General features: G+C 43.4%; 1 long non-coding RNA gene across 1 annotated transcript; it reads right to left on the reverse strand.

Annotated features, from left to right (window-relative positions):
* Window positions 1-360: 360 nt before the first annotated feature.
* Window positions 361-4,160, reverse strand: LOC141548595 (uncharacterized). The gene is made up of 2 exons (XR_012484007.1): window positions 2,885-4,160; window positions 361-696 (listed from the first exon to the last, which is right to left on the reverse strand). It is a non-coding gene; the product is annotated as an uncharacterized LOC141548595 (long non-coding RNA).
* Window positions 4,161-6,074: the final 1,914 nt, after the last annotated feature.

A 6,074-nucleotide genomic window follows, 5' to 3' on the forward strand; every position in this document is an offset into this window, starting at 1 on the left:
CCTTATCCTTACTCTCAGTATCTCTCTCTGTCTCTGTCTCTCTCTCTCCTCCCTGTCATCCTCCCTTTAACTCTTTTTCTTCTCTGCATTTCCATCTTCTCTCTCTCTCACTCTCTCTCTCTGTCTGTCTCTCTCTGTCTCTCTTCTCTCTCTCTCTCTCTCTCTCTCTCTCTCTCTCTCTCTCTCTCCTTCCCTCCATCCCTTTCTTTCTATCTCTATCTCTGTGTATCAGTCTCTCTGTGTGTTTCTCTCCAGCCCATCTCTATCCCCCTGTTCCTTCTTCCTCTTAATCTGTTTTCCTCTATGTCTCTGTCACTTTCTCTGTGTCTCTCTCCTTCTGTATCTCACTCCCTGTATCTATTTCTTTGTCTTTTTCTATGTCTCTATGTGTCTGTCTCTATGTCTGTTTGTATGTGTATCTTTTCCCCTTTCTCTTTCTCTTTGTCTCTCTGGCTGCTTATCTCTGCATTTTTATTTCTCCCTCCGTCTGTCTCTCTCAGTCTCTTTCTGTCTCTCCCTCTGGCTCTCTGTGTTTCTCTTTCTGTCTTTCTGGCTCTGTTTCTGCCTGTCTCTCTATCTCACTTTCCTCCATTTTACTCTCTCATTTTAAATTTCAACAGTAACTTAAAGTGCAAAGATTGTTTTCAACATTCATTTTTGTAAAGTTTTGAATTCCAAATATTTCCCCCTCTTTCTCTTATGTCACACATTAGCAAAACACCGAGCAGTCTGACACAGGGCATACATGTACAATCATTTTAAACACATTTCCATATTACGCATCTTTTCAACAAAAACCAGACCAAAAGGGAACAAGCCTGATAAAGGAAAACAAACCAACCAAAGCTGCAAACACCATTGTGCTGTCCATACATTTGGGGGCCATTTTCCACCCCAAGACCACTGGGATCACCCTGGACCCCTGCCTTGCTCAGCAGACCCAAGGCACACCACAAGATGGCCCAGCACATCACCCTGCACCATTTCTCATTGAACAACATTACATTCAGAGGCCATCCCTCATTCAGCCATTCCCCAATCAATGGGCAGCCCTCAATTTCCCACTCCTTGCAACCACAAAAAGGGCTGCTACAACCATTTTTGCCCATGCTGGGGGGTCCTTTTCCCTCTTTTTTTATTATAGCTTTTTATTGACCGAACATCCTTTCCCTCTTTAAAGATCTCTTTGGGATACAGACCCGGTAGTGAGCCCGCTGGATCAAAGAGTATGCAATTTGATGGTCCTTTGGGTATGGCTCCACATTGATGTCCAGAATGGCTGAATCAGTTCACAAATCCACCAACAATGCCTTAGCCTCCCTCTCTCTATTCCTCCACCTTTGTTCTCTGCCTCATGGTCTTCTCTGCCTCTGTTTCTCTCTCTCTCCCTCCCTCCTCCTTTGTCTGTCTCTTTGTGTGTCTTCTCTGTCCCCCTGCCTCTGTTTCTCTCAAGCCCATCTTTCCCCCTCCTTCCTTTGTTCTCTCAATCTCTCTGTCACTCTCTATGTGTTTCCCTTTCTCTCTCTCTTTCTCTTTCATGTGCTCATTCTATCTCTCCCTCTCTCTCCCCTTCAGTTCACTCTTTTTAAAATTTCAACAATAATTTAATTTCCCAGTTACACGCAAAGATTGTTTTCAACATTCATTTTTGTACAGTTTTGAATTCCAAATGTTCCCCCTCTTTCTCTTACTTCCCACATGAGCAAAACACCGAGCAGTCTGACACAGGCCATACATGTACAATCGTTTTAAACACATTTCCATATTACGCATCTTTTCAACAAAAACCAGACCAAAAGAGAAAAACACAACAAAGGCAAAACCAACCAAAGCTGCAAACACCATTGTGCTGTCCACATTCAATTTCCATACATTTGGGGCCATTTCTACCCCAAGACCACTGGGATCACCCTGGACCCCTGCCTTGCTGCTCAGCAGACCCAAGGCACACCACAAGATGGCCCAGCACATCACCCTGTACCATTTCTCATTGAACATTACATTCAGAGGCCATCCCTCATTCAGCCATTCCCCAATCAATGGGCAGCCCTCAATTTCCCACTCCTTGCAACCACAAAAAGGGCTGCTACAACCATTTTTGCCCATGCTGGGGGGGGTCCTTTTCCCTCTTTTTTATTATGGCTTTTTATTGACCGAACATCCTTTCCCTCTTTAAAGATCTCTTTGGGATACAGACCCGGTAGTGAGCCCGCTGGATCAAAGGGTATGCAATTCGATGGCCCTTTGGGCATGGCTCCACATTGATGTCCAGAATGGCTGAATCAGTTCACAAATCCACCAACAATGCATTAGCCTCCCTCTCTCTATTTTTCTACCTTTGTTCTCTGCCTCATGGTCTTCTCTACCTGTTTCTCTCTCCCCCTCCCTCCTCCTTTGTCTGTCTCTTTATGTGTCTTCTCTGCCTCCCTGCCTCTGTTTCTCTCAAGCCCATCTTTTCCCTCCACCCCCCTCTCTCTCTCCCCCTCTCTCTCTCTCTCTGTCTCTCTCTCTGTCTCTCTCTCTGTCTCTCTGTCTCTGTCTCTCTCTCTCTCTCTCTCTCTCTCTCTCTCTCTCTCTCTCTGTCTCTCTGTCTGTCTCTCTGTCTGTCTCTCCTCTCTCTGTGTGTCTCTCTCTCTGTCTCTGTCTCCCTGCCTATTTCTCTCAAGCCCATCTTTCCCCCTCCTTCCTTTGTTCTCTCAGTCTCTCAGTCGCTCTATGTGTGACCCTTTCTCTCGTGCTCATTCTGTCTCTCCCTCTCTCTCCCTCAGTTCACTCTTTTTAAAATTTCAACAGTAATTTAATTTTCCAGTAACACGCAAAGATTGTTTTCAACATTCATTTTTGTACAGTTTTGAATTCCAAATGTTCCCCCTCTTTCTCTTACTTCCCACATGAGCAAAACACCGAGCAGTCTGACACAGGCCATACATGTACAATCGTTTTAAACACATTTCCATATTACGCATCTTTTCAACAAAAACCAGACCAAAAGAGAAAAACACAACAAAGGCAAAACCAACCAAAGCTGCAAACACCATTGTGCCGTCCACATTCAATTTCCATACATTTGGGGCCATTTCCACTCCAAGACCACTGGGATCACCCTGGACCCCTGCCTTGCTGCTCAGCAGACCCAAGGCACACCACAAGATGGCCCAGCACATCACCCTGTACCATTTCTCATTGAACAACATTACATTCAGAGGCCATCCCTCATTCAGCCATTCCCAAAATGATGGGCGTCCCCTCAATTTCCATCTTGCAACCACAAAAAAGGGCTGCAATAACCATTTTTGAACATATGCTCTTTCCCCCTCTTTTATGAGCTCTTTGGGAAAGAAACCCAGCAGTGAGACTGCTATATACCCTTTGGGGTATTCACAGTTTTGTAGCCCTTTGGACACAATTCCAAGTTGCGTTCCAGAATGGCTGAATCAGTTCACAAATTCACCAACAAAGATTAGCCCCCCTCTCCCTCTCTCTATTTTTCTGTCTTATTTTTTCTCTGCATTATGATTATGTCTGTCTCTGTCTCTGTCTCTCTCTCCTTCTTTTCTCATCTCTTTCTGCTGCCTCCCTTTTTTCTCTCAATCTTTTTTCTATCTATTCCTGTCATTCATTCTCTGTGTCTCTCTCTGTCTCATTGTGTCTATCTCTGTCAGTAGCTCCCCTCCCATTTCTGCCTGTCTTTTTCTCTGTCTTTCTGATTATCTTTTCATTTTTGTTTCCCTCCCTCTCTCTCTGTTTCTCTCTTCTTCTATTTCTTTGTCTTTCTCTGTGACTGTCTGTCTTCCTTTCTTTTTTCTCTCTCCTCACTGACTCTTCATTCTCTCTTTCTCTGCCTTCTCTGTCTTCCCTCCCTCATCTTGCGCTCTCTGTCTGTTCGTCTGTCTCTAATTCTAGGTCTGTCTTTCTTTCTCTCCTTATCTCCCTGTCTCTTTCTATTTTTCTCTTCCCTCATTTCTTTATAATTTCCATGCTATTTTATTTTTCCAATTACATGTAAAGATAGTTTTCAACATTCATTTTTGAAAGAGTCTGAATTCTAAATTAGCCCTATTCTCTACCTTACTTCCCCCTCCCCAAAACACCAAGCAGTCTGACATAGGTTATACATATACAATCATTTTAAACATTTCCATATTACGCATCTTATGCCAGAAAAATCAGTCCATAACATAAAAAACACAAGACAGGCAAAGGAACCAACCAAAAGGCTGAAAACACCATTCTGCCTCCACACCCAGTCCCCACCCATTTGGATGCCATTTTACACCCCAAGTCTACTGGAATTGCCAGAGATCACTATTATTTAGGAGAGCTGACACAGATCCATAGGACTGACCACATAACCTTGTATCATTTCTTATTGAACAATAATGTTCCGTTACATTCACATCCCATCACTCATTCAGCCATTCCTCCATTGATGTGCATCCCCTCACTTTGCTGCAACCACAACAAGGGCTGCCACAAATTATTTTCCCTCTTTTATCATCATCCTTTTGGGACAACAGAGCCAGTAGTGAGACTGCTGGGTCAAAGGGGATGCACAGTTTGATAGCCCTTTGAGCATAATTCCCAATTGATCTCCAGAATGGCTGGATCAGTTCACAAATCTACCAACAATGCATTATTCTCAATGTCTCTGTCTCTTTCTGAATTTCGCTCTCTTTCGCGCTCTCTCTCCTTTCTGGAATTCTCCCTTCATCTCTTTTTCAGTTCTTCTCTATATTTCTATCTTCTCTTTCTGTCCATGTGTGTGTGTGTCTCTCTCTCTGTCTCTCTCTCCATTTTCTCTCTCACTCTTGCTCTGCAGCCCATCTCTCTCTCCCCTCCTCCCATTTTTCTCTCAATTTCTCTTTTCATCTGTGTCTGTCTCTGTTACTCTCTCTGTCCATCTCTCTGCGTCTCACTCCCTGTATCTTTCTGCGTCTCTGTGTGTCTATCCTGCCCCCTTCTCTCTCTCCCTCCCCCATCTCTGTCTCACTGATAATCTGTTTCTCCCTCCCTCTGTCTCTGTGTTTCTGTCTTTCTCTCTGCCCCTCCCTCGCTCCTTCTCTCTCTCTTACCTATCTCTCTTTTTTCTCTCTATCCTCTCTCTGTATCTGTCTTTCTTTGTATCTCTCTCTTTTTGTCTATCTCTCTCCTTCTCTCTGTCTCTGTCTCTGAATTTCCTTCCCTCCCATTTCACTCTTTTTAAATTTCAACAGTAATTTAATTTTCCAAGTACATATACAAATTCTTTTCAACAGTCATTTTGTTAACAATTTGAACTCCAAATTGCCCCCCTCTTTTCCTTATTCCCCCCTTCTCAAAAACAGCAAGCAATCTGACATAGGTTATACATATAGAATCATTTTAACATATTTCCATACTAATCTTGAGCAAGAAAGAACAGACCAAAAGAGAAAAAGCACAACAAATGAAAACGAACCAACCAAAAGGCTGAAAACGCCCTTCTGCCTCCACACAAAGTCTCCACCCATTTGGATGCCATTTTACACCCCAAGTCTACTGGAATTGCCACAGATCACCGTATTGCTTAGGAGAGCTGAGGTTCAACATGAGGTTGCACATCATATAATCCTTTATATTTCCTATTGAACAATAACAATCAATTACATTCATATACCATAACTTGTTCAGCCATTCCCCCGTTGATGGCCATCCACTCAGTTTCCACCTCCTTGCCACCACAAGAGCCGCCACAAACATTTTTACACATGTGGGTCCTTTCCCCTCTTTTGTGATCTCTTACATACAGACTCAGTAATTATAATGCTGAATCAAAGGGTATGGACAGTTTGATAACCCTTTGGGCAGAGTTTCAAATTGCTTTCCAAAATAGTTGGGTCAGTTCACAACTTCACCAACACATTAGCTCTACTATCTCTCTATTTCTTAGTTTTTCTCGATATCATGATCCTATCTGTGTCTGATTGTTTCCCTGTGTCTCTGTTTCTGCCTCTCCCCACTGACCTTTCTACCTCTTTCCCTCCCTTGACCCTTTCTTTTCCATTCCTTCACCCTACTCTCTCTTTATGTCTCTGTCTCTCCTCTAACGCCATGTC

Source organism: Sminthopsis crassicaudata, chromosome X, assembly GCF_048593235.1.
Source record: "Sminthopsis crassicaudata isolate SCR6 chromosome X, ASM4859323v1, whole genome shotgun sequence".
NCBI classification, from domain to species: Eukaryota; Metazoa; Chordata; class Mammalia; order Dasyuromorphia; family Dasyuridae; genus Sminthopsis; species Sminthopsis crassicaudata.